Raw genomic sequence first — 16,051 nt, forward strand, 5'->3', positions numbered from 1 at the left:
GGGTGTGGTACTAATTCTCTCTAGACACATTCAAACCTTACACACTAAAATTGACTCCCTCACCAGAATCCCTGACCGATTTAAACGCAAGCCCTGTGGTGTTCTTCCTCTTTCACCCAGGACTGCAGGAGACTGTGTTGAGTGATAGGGACAATGACCCCCTATGCACTTCACCCAGCCCTAGAACTGCATGCCCTTGTGTACTAACACATATAATCTCAGGGAATATGTAACCAACGGTCAACAGTGTATTTTGATATGTACCTTTGTTTTGTTTCTTTGCCTACTATAGCCTACATAACCTACCTCAATTGCCCAGATGTTAGCAGTCTGTAATCTTTGCCCAGATGTTGCAAGCCTGTCATGTACTGTGAATGGACTTTTGACCCACTTTGTGTCCTCAGGACTGATTTGAGCTCGTCCTAAGGCCAAGGGGGGATGTTGGGGCCAACGTAAGAACTTTTTGAAACAGGGAAACGCCTTTGTCCACGCCATTGATGACGCAATCAACGCCGCCTCCCACTGTAATTTAATGGAAATTTAGCCAATACAGTAACAGCCGGAAATACGCAACTGCTGGACCTCACAAAAGCCTCAGGCGCGAATTTCACGGCCTCTTTCTAACCTACGGCTATCCCATGCTGTTCGTTCCAAAAGAGACTCCCATCTAATTAATTTTAAGAACACTCCCTTTGTGTCTGAACCCTTGATCACGGTTCTATTCATTGGGCCTGCTAGTTCTGAAATTATACACATCAATACTTGCAAGGACCCGATATTTTATCGGAGATCGCACATACATTGTGCGGTTTTAATCAACTTTGGAGCTAGAAGACGACCGGCTTCTCTTCCTCCTCCAACCACGCGTGAGACGACGACGCCTTCCCCTGGTCAGGCCAGAGACGGATTTCCCTGGTCCCGCCAGAGACGCCCTTCCCCCGGGACAACGGTACCTGGACAGCGTTAATTCCCTGGAGCATCACAGATTCTCCAAGCAACAAACTTTGCCTGCTGACGACGGTCAGCTGTTTGAGACTGGTCGAATATCATCAGATATTCGCCCCCAAGTAAGGCTGCGCATCTGGGCATTAGTTTTGTTAATGTTATATACATTGTATTGTTAGATTAACTTTATGTAACTTTGTTAAATTGTTTTTCTCGTTTACAACTTCCACACGATCATCCAATTACATTGTTCTCTCTCTCTCTCTCTCCTCCGTACAAATAACCCTCCGGGCTTATAGTCAGTGGATTCTAAGTTTATAAATTAATTTAATCAAGCACCGCAAACTCGCGGAAACGCTTCCCAAAGCGCAAGTACTCTTGTTGCGGTGATTTCATTAATTTGTCTCCTGACCACCCAAATTTTAGCTAGGTGTACGCGCCATTACGCGCTAGAACCATAGGTCCACCATTATAAGGCCCTACCTACATTCTCCACCAATTCCTTCCCCCATCCTCTTCGCCCGCTACGTGTACTCACGTGCACGCGCTCTTTCCCTCTTCCTTTGTCTCCTTCCCTCGCTTTCTCGACGCGGGCATACGTGTACGCGCATTCCTTTGTCCTCCATCTTTCTTCCCACTTCAATGCGTTACTTTTCCGTCACGCCCTTCTTATTTAGCTGTGTTTATATGTTTCTTGTGTTCAATAAATACCCCTTTATTGTAACCGGTTGTCCGTCAATGTTTTTCCAACACTAAATCAAGCCAACTAGCTACCTAAGAACTACTTATAAGGCTACTTATAAAATTCGAACTCATATAAGTGGTTGTTGAATTCATAGTATTAATTCAACGGTATGACTGTTGAATGATTTATTAAATCATTACCATTGAGTTCGTTATTAATAACGTAGCTAAATTTAATAATTAAATGAGACTGATTACTAAATACGATATTACCCTTCGGAACCTACAGCAGGAAGCAACCTGAGACGAAGCCACTCCCTCCCTGACACCATGGCCAATCACACTGATTCCAGACCGTGGTGTGCATAACAGAACTAAAAGTGACTCCATCACAAAATTACAGGAATATTTATTCAGAAGAAATTGGTTTCAGAAGGTTATTGCATGATTGACCCTGCACTTCACACTCACCACATTTGTGAAGCAAAGATACGTTCAAACAGAATCTGTGACACTTTTGCGATGCAAGATTAATATGAAGGGTCTATGAAACTTCAACTCTGTACAAACAAATTTAGGGAACATGTCTCTCTACGGGACAGTTGCTGAAAAAATATTCTATTTGAAATGTAGGTTAGCCAAAAGAGTGGCAATTATAGTAAACTGGGTCATTTTACATAAAAATGAGATTTCGGGGTTTTAAGGCCAGTCCAGAAAAATGTGAATGTGAGGACGAAGGGCAGAAAAAAACATGCAAAATAAAAGTGATGTGGACACTCTTGCTCAGACACATTCATGGACATATTAATCACACTGCATTGCCTTTAGACGTACCCTCTTTTCCTGAGTGACTTAAGCGGTTTAACGTTTGTACAGTTACACAGCAGGAAGTTTTACTGAATCGGTCCGAATTCTGCACCTTATTCAGGGGTACAACAGCAGCACCCAGCTGGGAGTCTTGCCCACAGCCTTGGGAATCATCAGAGGTGGGTTTCAGAAGGAGACAGCGTGGGAGAGTCATTATGCCAGAGGAGTGATGCATTCTGGGCCGGATCTGCCCTAGTTTTGGCTCATAGCTCAGAGGTGATGTAGGACAACGGTGGGTCTCCAATAGACCTGTACACACTAAATAAAAAGGTTCCAATAGGAATCCTGTGATTCCATAGAAGAACCCTATCTAGTTAGAGGGATCTTTGTCAGGCAAAATGGTTCTTGGTCTGGGAGCTTTCATACTATGATAGGTTCCATAAAGCACTAAAAACGGTTCCACTATGGAAACAAGCCACTTTCAAATACTTTCAGAACCTTTTTTTAAGAGTCTATAAGAAGTAGTTGTTCAGGATTCAAATAATTTTTTTCATTTTTACTGAGCATGGCAGGTGTAATAGAACATATTAAATACTTTACTAGTATTCACTTAGTTGGCTCAATTGCAAAAGGCAATGATTAATATTATTATATTAATATTAAATACAATGACGCTTGAATAATAAATAAAATATAAAAATAAAAACAGTGTAAAATAACTGTGTGTGATGTCTGTGATGCTGGATCCTCTCTCTGCCCCACACACTGGATCCTCTCTCTGCCCAACACACTGCGTGTGATGCTGGATCCTCTCTCTGCCCCACACACTGGATCCTCTCTCTGCCCCACACACTGGATCCTCTCTCTGCTCCACACACTGGATCCTCTCTCTGCCCCACACACTGGATCCTCTCTCTGCCCCACACACTGCGTGGGATGCTGGATCCTCTCTCTGCCTCACACACTGCGTGTGACGCTGGATCCTCTCTCTGCCCCACACACTGCGTGTGACGCTGGATCCTCTCTCTGCCCCACACACTGGATCCTCTCTCTGCCCCACACACTGCGTGTGACGCTGGATCCTCTCTCTGCCCCACACACTGCGTGGGATGCCCAGCTGACTCACCGCGTCTCTGAGAGCTGTGTCATCTCCACGAGCAGCGATGGCGCATTTCCCTCAGTGGGAGAGAGGAGGGAGGGAGCTCTCCTTGTCTCCCTGGAAACGCTCCGCTGGGCTCCGCTCTGACTCACTACAGCAGACAAACAGGCCCTGGAACCCGAGCTCCCACCGCGCCACCCTCACTCTGCTCGTACAAATAGAAACTCGGCAAATATAAATATAAATACATTCTTACAATACTGCACAACTGTATATCCTCCAAAGAGCTGGCTAGTCGTTTTCTGGTCTTAATCCCTTAATCCCAATAACCATATATTCACTATGCTGAAAACTGCTCTACATTCTATACAAATAATTTTAAAAATCATACTTTGTAAATATTTTCCCTGCAACATGTTTTTGTCATCCAAGTCTTATGTCAAAACAGTTAAAATATTTAAACCTTTTTCCACTGGGTCTCAGATATACTGAAAATATATAAAAATACCCCCACTGTATTTTTAAGTTCAGGCAGACAGGGACAAAAACAGGGAAGGGTTACAGATAGAGGCAAGTCCACACATAAAGCTTTACCATGACATTTAGCATATGCTCTCCCCTAGTGAGATGTACAATGAGAGAGAACATTAAAAAGAGAACATTAGCACATCCAGCAGAATCATGCTAATAGTGATATTAGCACATACAGCAGAATCATGCTAACAATGATATTAGCACATACAGCAGAATCATGCTAACAATGATATTAGCACATACAGCAGAATCATGCTCATAGTGATATTAGCACATACAGCAGAATCATGCTAATAATATTAGCACATACAGCAGAATCATGCTAACAATGATATTAGCACATACAGCAGAATCATGCTAACAGTGACATTAGCGCATCTGGCAGAATCATGCTAATAGTGATATTAGCACATACAGCAGAATCATGCTAATAGTGATATTAGCACATACAGCAGAATCATGCTAACAATGATATTAGCACATACAGCAGAATCATGCTCATAGTGATATTAGCACATCCAGCAGAATCATGCTAACAGTGACATTAGCGCATCCATCAGAATCATGCTAACAGCGCCAGACCTGACTAATACATTCACAGACCTGCTGGCGCCTGTACAACACCACTAAAGTGCTAAAAGTTATTTTAAGCTAAATTATGCCAACCAAGAACCTTAATAAAAATCATAGATTCACACAGCTAATATCCAGCTCACATAAAACCATAGAGCGTGCTGTAGCAATCATTAAGTAATTACATTAGAAAAGAGTGCTTTTGGAATATTCCCCATTCCAATTATGTTGCAGTATATCCACGCACTGGAAGAATGGTTTTACATCACCATCTCTCCTGGGGGGAGGAGCGCAGGGTCAATCCAAAAATAGGGGTGTGGCTATTTTGAGCTTTTGATGACTCACTGTTTTAAAAATATCACAGCTATTAAAGTGTCTTACGTATTAAAAAAAAAAAAGTATTTTGTCTTAGATCTTGTGTGTGTCAATGTCAGGAACTAAGAATATGCTCTTTTCATATTTAGCATTGGGATGAAAAGTGTATAATTAGAAGTATATATTGGAAGATAATTAACCTGAGTTTAAGAGTGGGCAGAGTGAATTTCCTGTGCAGACTATTTGCATTAATTACCTAATTCAAGAATCTGGTGTCGCTTGAGATGTAGATGCTTCAGATGTAATTAATTGATCTGTTTACAACCTTACCTCTAAAGTAATTGGAGCTATCGTTAAATGGTTGTTCTCTGTTCTATGCAATGTTCTTGTGTTTGAGAACTGCCACATGAGTGCTACCACACAGTACCTGGCAGCACAGCAGAACACGGGCATGGACAACTCTGATAGACAGGACAGAGACAGCGGTGGTCTTAATCATGTATTCTAATGATATGCCTCAGGGCTAACTGTGTGTGCAAAGCCAAACTCTTTGAATGAGCTCAAAACAAACCAAGGAGCTGACTGAGCCTGTTGGGTTAATTGCGGGGTCGATGGGTCAGTCCTCGTTCGATCCAATCGTTGGATCACATGCGTGGCCGCGTCCCGTCCGCTTCACCAAGGTCAGAGGTCTCCTTAGATGATCTGCACAACACAGAAGCTATCGGAGAAAGCGTAGACATAGTGCAAGGTTTCAGGTCTGACTCCCAAGAATCGCACTGTTGAACAAGGCCATTAATCCAAATTCAGCTCCAGGTGCATGTATGCAGAGTATGCACATAAATCATTCTGCCTAAATAAAAATGAATGACCGATGCTACATACATTGGTTGGTTGAACTGGAAGAAAACATCTGGGCTATTGTGTTAGCCCTAGGTACCCTAATGCCGAGCGTACACTACATGACTTTTAAAATCTTTTAAAATCTTGTCCAAGGTGAGTAGCTCACGTCTAACGACTGTGTTTTAAAATACCCTGCTGTTCAGCGCTCACCAGGCGATTCAGAAAAGAACAAAATCACAGTGGAGTTGCACATTACACTATATATATATATATATATTCGGCAAAGCTCAAAGAATTTTATATGAATGTTTGTTCCTTCTGAATTTCTTCAATATTTGTATTGGAAGCATAAACATATAGCGAGGGAGTAAACTGATATTGTTGACTGAAAGTAGTCCCCTCTTGCCTGACTTGCTTTTCTTAACTGACTTCAGATAGAGGGCCAGCTTCCATTTGTGCTCATAAGCCAGTTATGAGGTAGGCCTATCATTTTATGTGCATCCAGAAGCATGAATATGTTAACCAGTGTTAACATTGTATTATAATAATAGTATTTCCCACATGACAGTACTACAATATAGTAGCACTTCCATTGTAAAGAAATGCATTACTTATTTAGACATTGACAAGAAGCCCCAACTGACTCCACGAGAAAGCTCCAATAATTATTCAATGCCAAACTCAACACGTCAGCACACTGAAGAAACACTACATTTTTGTATGATTTAATAAGTAGGTCATTTGTAATCTGATTCATAACAACACCAAAACAACTGGGGAAATGCAGTTTCATTTATAAAATGGCTGCAGTTGTTTTTCTGTTGAATAGCAGTTATTCCGCAGTTCAGGGATTCCTGTGTATTGGTCTATTTCTGCCTTTTGTTCAGACTGCAAGGAAATCGCTCTGTATGGGACATATTTACATATTTACTGAAGAACAGAATGTGGAGTCGAAGGAAACTATGCCAGGAAAAAAACATTTCTTTGTTTGCTGAAGATATTATCACAATTCTCACTGTCAATGCGAAGCTGTTGGGGAACAATGGTTCATTTATATTGCAGTATGCAGATTCATATGCATGAATGCCCAATGGATTTGGATGGGCTAAATCTATAGGTAGTTAGGTTGATAGATAGAAATACATACATACATACATTCAATGAGCACTTTATTAGGTATTTATTTGACTTATTTTTTAGACTTAGACTTCTGCTGTGACCTTTCTCTTTAACAGCACGTTTCAGCCCACATAACTGCTGCTTACTGGATATTTTTAGTTTTTTGCACCATTCCCTGCAAACTCCAGAGACAGTTGTGCATGAATCAGCAATTTCTGAGATACTCAATCCACTCTGTCTGACACCAACAATCATTCCACGATCACTTAGATCACATTTCTTCCCCATTCGTACAATTGGTCTGAAAAACAAAGGAGCCACTTGACCACATCTGCATGCTTTTATGCAATTAGACAAACTGGTGACCAGTCAGTATACATACTGCCACAAGTGTCTGTTGGCCTGTGTATCAGAATCTTCCTTAGAACAAGATGAGTTTCTGCACGCAATGACAGGATTTCTTCAAATATAAACGATTAAAAGCCATTCCAAGACTGCCTAGTGTCTACTATCTAATTGTTTGAGTCAGAAACAAAGGCTAATTTTATTAATTTATAAATTTTATTAACAACAAAATTGTTAAGAATTGTGTGATAACTTGTAACCAGTGTTCAACGCTTATCCTCATCACCGTGCAGCTATGTGCTTCTCACACACATAGAAGTTTCTTGCTGTTTTTGTGTCATGGTATCAGCCTTTGGATGGTCCAACTTCCAGATCACTGTTCCCTCCCTGTAGTATGAATATCGGCTGATGTGTGCACACAGACACACACACACACGGGCATGCACACACACACACACACACACACACACACATGCACGCACATACATCTGCACGAACAGCCCATGCATCTGTTGGTCTGCCAGCATTAGGATAAGTGTTTTAAAACGTCTCCTTTCCTGCCAACACCTCTGTTTAATACTCACATCCTGCAGTAAGCCTTTGGGCCATTAAAACTGTGCCACAGATGGACTGCTAATACAGGCACGAACAGCAATGGGCAAAATTAATTAGAAAAGGGGGTGGGAGGTGAATGGCAAAAATAAAAACAAGAGCATGATTGGGGAAAGAAATAACAGCAGAAAAGAACAGCAGATGGCCTTGATTGGATAGAACATGGAAGCAAAATTCGGGTTGGGTGTTGGATGGTTACTGGTTGCTAACTTTGATGGTTGCTCTTAACTTGACTTTGCTGGTTGCTTGTAACACAAAGATTACGTTTGAGTAGAATCTTTTTAAGAATGAGGCCTTTTGAGAAGATTAAAAAAAACAAGAGAAGGAGGTAAATGAACAGGAGGTACCTCCATGTCAAGGTAATGGAAGACGACACAGATTGGCTTATCTATCATTTGTCACGCCCCAGATACACAAATTAAGCCATTAAGTCCAGCCCTTTTGAACCTTGCAGCTTACCATGTGCTTGAGCTATCCGCCATGAAACTAGCAAAAGTGTGCCTCACCGCGGCCTAAATGGACTTCTCGTGTGTGTGTTGCACTGTAGACTTTGTGCTTTGACTGTGAAGATGGAGCCCTTGAACTCTGAATGGAGATGTTCTCTGGCCTCATTTCAGGTAACTTGGTCTCGTTTCTGTTATGGCCCCTGAAATCTGACAAACCTCTACCTTCGGCTGTCACTGGCAAACGCTTCCTTTAGTGCCTCCAAAAAGTCAGCAAACTTATATTTAACCCCCCCCCCCCCCTTCATTTGCCTTCTAGGACAGAGCCTTAGAGAGATTAATTTCTTATTCTGAAAAGTTCCCCAGGGAAGGAGCGGAGACGAGGTGTGAGGGAGAGGGAACGAAAGAGAGAACAGTGCGAGCAGAACGGGGTGACTCACCAGCGTCAACGCCAGCGACAGACGACACAACCCGCCCAGCGTGAGGCCTGTCTGCACGTAGCCAAAATAAACAAACACTCTCTAAAATTAGACCCTGATCTTTCCACATTTATCGTCATTACACCCTACCTTTCCGCATGCAAATGATATAGTGTCACATGGCAACTCAAATGAAATGCTTAATATTTTTTTCTGTGTCGCTTCACTTCCAGTAAAAAGCCGCTAAGTTGAAGATTCAGCATATTTCATCCGTCTGTCCATTGCTTGTCCTTTGTTCCAGTGTGTGAGTCTTCGAGGTGAACATGTGCTGGATGGAGTCCAATGCTCTGTACTGTGCCCTGGTGTAAAATCCAGCTATGGTCAGCTTCAAAACATAGCTTGAGCTGGTCAAACCATGTTGAGTATGGAGCTGGTCTGAACTGGTCAACCAGTTACCAGCTGTGTCAAAACCTAGCTTGAGCTGTTTCAGCACGGCTGCCTGTGGTTCTCAGCTGTATGTATGGATTACACCCAGTCGATTGAGGTGCTGCATGGAAAGGGGACCAGTCGGCCTCCTAATTAGCCAAAAATCAACAAACATGTGTGTTTAATGCTTCCTTGGACTCAAAAACAAATGGGGTGGGCTAACAGCCAATGGCGTTTTAATCAATGTACGACTATCCACTTGTCCAGTGTGTATGACTCACAGGTTATTGGCTCAATCACCCAACCACCAATCAATCAATCCAGCACAATAAAGTGCCCAAATAAAGATTTGCAGGCGCAAAACAAGCATGCCACATCTAGGCCTAGTAACGTGGCCTTAGAGGGCAAAGCCATTGGAAACGGTTCACAGGTTGTGTACTCGGGTTTAATTAGTGAGCTGCTTTTGGGAATTGCATTTTTATCTTGGAGCAGAAACTGCAGCTTGGGCCTGCCCAGGACAGGATTCCCTGTCCTAATCTAGCTATGACCAGCTTGAAATACTAGCTACCAGCTGTTTCAAAACATAGCTTCAAGTCAACAATTGAGTATGGAGCCGGTCTAACTGGTCAACCAGCGAGCAACTGTTTCAAAACCCAGCTTGAGCTGTTTTTTTTTGCCCACTCCCTGTTTGGAGAGAACAGTCCCTGTAGGAGCACAGACGTTCCTCTGGGAAACCTCTGAGAACACGGCTGCCTCACATTGACTTTGAGAAGTGAGGATATGTATAAGAGGTACTGGCAGTATGGTCCCTTGCAGTTTCCCCTGTTTCCAGCTCGTGAGGGGGGCTGTGGGGGGTCCTGCGGTGGTTGGGCGCTTGATGCTGGCGGGGGGGTATCATGTTATTCGGGCTGGTGAGGTGCATATCAGAACATGTTTATATTTGTATTATAATAGAATCCCATCTGGTTCCCTAATCAGAAAATAATACAGGACGCCCAATTCCTTCACGTCCTATTGAGTAAGGACATGACAGCCACACGTTCTGTTTCTGTGCAGTTACTGCCAAAACCGAGAGAAGGGGCATAGAATCAGACCAATTACAGTCCAGAGAGGAAGTGTACATCGGCAACCCCCCTCCCCCCCCCCCCACTGTGTGGTTACCTCTCCCCCTGCAGACAACGGATCTTCTCCTTTATGTGATTGAGCCCAGGGCCTCATCTGTTTTTATTACCCGCCACTGGGGGGGGGTTGGCAGGGTAAGGTACAAGGGGGGAGGCAGGCTTCTTGGAGTGAGACGTTCCTAATGAAATCAACGCAATGAAATATTGCCTCTGGACTTACTACATTATGTTATCTCCTGTAATGGGATTAGAGGATTACAGGGTTTAATGGCTCTGCCTAATGCTCAACTTACTGATCCCTGCTTTGCACTTAGAAAGAATCCATAACACTGGACAAAGGATGTAACATTCATTTGTCAAGGCTTTTTAAAGGGGACAGTTCACCCAAAACTGAATTAAAAGTTCCCTAGAGTACTATCTATCCATCCAGTTTTGCTGAGATGTGACACATTTTCTAGATCCAACCTTTTTTCGAAGCAGTTCACCATGATATAATGGACCTCTATGGGGCCTTTTGTTTTTCAGTTCTGTTGATGTTTGTGAGTAACTGAAGCATTATATTTTGAAATAGACATTGCTGTTGAGTAATTGAAATGTTATATTATACATTAGATACACAAACATACACACACTCACACACTCGTTCACGCATAGACACACTCTCACACAAATACATACGCACGCTCACGCTCTGACACCCACACGCAGACACACACACACACACTCACATGCACACACGCACAAAGACACACACGCTCACACACAGACACACACCCACACTCACTCTCACAAAATGTGGGCAGCAGGAATGATGTGAATAGCAAACCAAAGGAAATAATCTCCCATAATGCAATGCCAATAATAAAATCTTCCCTCAGTCATAACTTCAAGCCTGAAACGGCTTCATTAAACTCATTTTGCAGTCTCTGACTCACGTCTAGCCTTGCGAACAGAAATAGACATGAAGGCCCAAGGTAAAGAGCTAAGATATTGAGCGCAAACAGCCCTGCTAAGAGATAGAGAGGGAGGCAGGGAAATGATTCTACGCCTCTTGTATTACCTAAGAATGCACAATAAGGCACTATATTCTCTTAGAGAGATAGAGAGCAGAGAGAGCCAGCTTGTGTCGAAAATATGGTAGATATTGACAGCATTCAAATTCCACGAGTTTTCCCAAAACTGTACCCAGACCCAAATCTCCCCAAATACAAAACATCAGCATATATGAATGAAAGATATATGCATGATCAGAAATGCTTATTTTCCTTCTAAAACAGATTTTTTGATACAAAATGTAAAGAAAATTAACCTGTGTTTTATTCACAAAGCATGTGTTTTCATAAAGCATGCTCATGTGTCCAAAAAGTTATCCAAAAAGGATTACTTACCTTGATGCTTTCTAACCAACCTGGATCATATTTAAATGGGAAATTCATTTCAAAATGAGCACTGCTAGCCAGTACAATTACAAGTTTAATATTTGCAAATATTCCAAAACTGTCCGTCACTTGAATAGGACACATTATACCTTGTTGGAAGGGATAGGAAACCCTGTACAAGAAGCTTACATTAGATGGGTATGGAAATGACCTAGCAACGCATTTACATGTCTTCCTAACCAGGTGGGATATCAGGTTCCATAAATATGTCTGTATCGAATAATTTGCTAAAGAAACTCATATTTCCACGAAATCAGAAATATGTTGGCCGGACGTGCAATAAAAGTGAGTGAGTTTATTCATGCAACTTCTGAAATGTATTTTTGTTCTTATACTGGATGTAGAGGAATAGTATCAATAATTGCTAGAATATGCCTTTTATTGTCTGAGTCTGTGGCGATGTTAGGGTTGTAAACTGTGATAGTGGTTAGCTGGAGATTTATTGACCTGCTTTGCAAATAAGAGACTGATAAGCATCTAAACAACTGTTCTCGCTGTTTTGCGGTTTTATTATGTCGCAGTTTTTGTATTCTATAATTATGAAGGCAACAATAATTTCAGATGTTGACTCAACCCCAAAGGGGCAAAGTGTATAGGGTTAAAATTTCCCTTCTAAATGCTCTTCTTACAAAGATGGCTCGTTCATCGACAGGGACCTCTCTTACAAAAGCTGAGCTCATATCTGCTGTCTGAGTCTGATTTCACCAGGTGGTTCATGTAGGCCACTTACATGTTGTCCTCCTAACTTAACCTTAAACCTAGGGTTTAGCAGATTTGTACTTAAGACACTGTTGTCCCAGCTACAAGCCCATCTAAATTACGAAATCCCTTCATGAAATCGAATATCCTGACTTACTCCTAAAACATCAACAGTCTAATTGGGCTAACCGAGTTAGCGACGTATATGAAATAGGGCCCGGGTCTGTCGATAAACAGTGGGCAGTGAGGTGCCCTTTAGTGGTTGGAAAAGCATTGTTGGGCTGAATGGCCTGTTCTCATCATTATGCTATGTTACGTTATGTTGTGCTATGTTATCTTATGCTATGTTACGTTATGTTGTGCTATGTTATCTTATGCTATGTTACGGTATGTTGTGCTATGTTATCTTATGCTATGTTACGTTATGTTGTGCTATGTTATCTTATGCTATGTTATGTTATGCTGTGCAGTGTGGCGTTGAACTGTGTTTTGTTGTGTTGTGTTATGTCTTGTTAGTTTTGCTCTCGGGGGGTTCAGGCCTGGATCTCTAAAGCTGCTCTGTGGCAACGCCCTACTACACAAATGTATTTTGATTGAAATATATACAAACTGGAGAAAATCATGTATAAAATATGCACTCAAATGGAGAAGGCTGCTATTCATAGAAACGTTTAAAAATGTATCATGCTTGTTTCTGAAAAGTGATGAGATCTATTTAAAGGCATCGATTGCAGAAACATTGATGGATCAGGAGTGAATACCCTTTACAAGGCAATGATATGACATTTCCACCCTCAATTCATACAATTCCTTTCAGATCTTTCAGTAGTTTTTAGATCTGAAGAACATCACAAACACATGGGAAAAGGGAATCAATACGAATCACACACTCAAAATGAAAAGGCTTTTTTACTCTCACAATGTAGCCTTATTTGTGTATCACAGACCATGATAATTAGCAACTCTCTTTTGAGAACTGCACAGCAATTCTGTTTTGTACGAGGCTTCACATCTTCAACATTTCAACAATGTCATGAATATTTATTTAGAGCTTGCTCTTATTTCAGCGAGATGAGTAGTGACATTCTTTCAGAGTGAACACAAGGGACAATTATATATAACGGCTTGATTTCTAGTTTTGGGACACTGATGATACATTTCCAAAAAAAATAAACTTTTGCGGTATCCTTCTCATGTGAAACTGCTGAAGTTAAGCAGCAACACCACCCTGTACCCTTTATATCCCATAATCATTGGCAATTAACTGTATGATTCTTACTTCTGTTAAATTAATGGCGGCTGAAAACAGCAGCGGAGATCGCAAACTGTAAAAATATAAAAGAACTTGTCCACAAGTACAAGTACACAATGAGCTTGACATTTTGTTTTTTTGTTATACTTTATGAACAAAATTTTAATTGCTTAACACATTGAAATAACGTATGTAATGTTACTCTTCAATGGTTATGAAGGGTAGTGGTTAGTATGGATGGCTATGAAGGGTAATGGTTAGTATGGATGGTTATGTACAGTATGAATGGTTATAAAGGATAGTGGTTAGTATGGATGGCTATGTATGGATGGTTATAAAGGATAGTGATTAGTATAGGCGGTTATGTGGGAGTGGCCTGTAGCGTAGTGGTTAAGGTACGGGACTGGGATACACAAGGTCGGTGGTTCTAATCCCGGTGTAACCACAATAAGATCCGCACAGCCATTGGGCCCTTGAGCAAGGCCCTTAGCCCTGCATTGCTCCAGGGGAGGATTGTCTCCTGCTTAGTCTAATCAACTGTACGTCACTCTGGATAAGAGCGTCTGCCAAATACCAATAATGTAATGTAATAATGGTTATGTATGCATGGTTATAAAGGATAGTGGTTAGTATGGATGGTTATGGTTATGTATTGATGGTTATGAAGGATAGTGGTTAGTATGTAAGGTTATATATGGCTGGTTATAAAGGATAACGGTTAGTATGGATGGTTATGTATAAATGGTTATGAAAGTCAGGAGTTGGTTGCCAGGAGCCTGCAGGTTTGGGTCTCAGGCAGGTCACTTTTGACGTTCCCTTCAGTGAGGCAGCGTTTTAGAAACGCACGCTTAATCCCGTGTGAAATGTGTAAGCCCTGAGTGCCACCAGATGTCTGCTCATTCAGCAGGGTGTGTGTCTGCATCAGACTCACCTCCGGCTTTGCGTGTACTCAAAGGCTTTTAAAACCAATTGAACCCACATATAACCACCACTGAGTACCGGAAACATCCGGAAAATTCAGTCCCTTCTTTACACCATAACAACTAAAACCTGAGTAGCACATTCCAAGCATACAAAGAGCCATTCTGGATCTATACATAATAGCAACATTAAGCCACTGAGCGTTGCACATTATCCTAGGCAGGGAGGCAACATTCCTGGATGGACCCTTGGTGATCTTAGCCCAAAACTGCACCAAAGAAACAGAAGAATTCTCAGGCTACTGGCCAATGTCTGATAAAATGTCATTTTCATTTCAACAGCATGCTGCGGACAGCTGACAGCTTCATCCATCACCACAATAGGCTGCAGTACAGTGTGCGCAAAATATTGATATAATATAAAGAATCCTGTATGGTAAACTATATCAGACGAGGGTTAAGAACATTATACATAACTAGGTAGCAGATTACACTGTAAAATATTGTTTTTCAACTTGATAAAGTCAGTGACCCGGTTGTCTTAAAATGTTAAGTTACGTGAAGGAGAAGACAAAATGTTTTCACTAATTAGTGCGCAACAATCATAATCATAGTATATTTAAACAAGACAATTTTACTTCACCATATCTTATGAATATAACATATGATGTTCATGAAGATAGATCTTTAAAACATCTGTGTAAAAGACGTGTATGAAATATGAGAATGTTAAACATGCATATATGAGATATATGGGGGGCTGGGGGTGGTTACAGTACTCCTGCAGTAATGGGGTGGGTGATAGGTATATGTGGTAACATTACTCCTGTAGAGATGGGGTGGGGGATAGGTATGTGTGGTTACAGTACTCCTGTAAGGATGGGGTGGGGGATAGGTATGTGTGGTTACAGTACTCCTGTAGAGATGGGGTGGGGGATAGGTATGTGTGGTTACAGTACTCCTGTAAGGATGGGGTGGGGGATAGGTATGTGTGGTTACAGTACTCCTGTAGAGATGGGGTGGGTGATAGGTATGTGTGGTCACAGTACTCCTGTAGAGATGGGGTGGGGGATAGGTATGTGTGGTTACAGTACTCCTGTAGAGATGGGGTGGGGGATAGGTATGTGTGGTTACAGTACACCTGCAGTAATGGGGTGGGTGATAGGTATGTGTGGTTACAGTACTCCTGCAGTAATGGGGTGGGTGATAGGTATGTGTGGTTACAGTACTCCTGTAGAGATGGAGTGGGGGATAGGTATGTGTGGTTACAGTACTCCTGTAGAGATGGGGTGGGGGATAGGTATGTGTGGTTACAGTACTCCTGCAGTAATGGGGTGGGTGATAGGTATGTGTGGTTACAGTACTCCTGCAGTAATGGGGTGGGTGATAGGTATGTGTGGTTACAGTACTCCTGTAGAGATGGGGTGGGGGATAGGTATGTGTGGTTACAGTACTCCTG

This window comes from Conger conger, chromosome 10, assembly GCF_963514075.1.
Source record: "Conger conger chromosome 10, fConCon1.1, whole genome shotgun sequence".
Classification (NCBI taxonomy): Eukaryota; Metazoa; Chordata; class Actinopteri; order Anguilliformes; family Congridae; genus Conger; species Conger conger.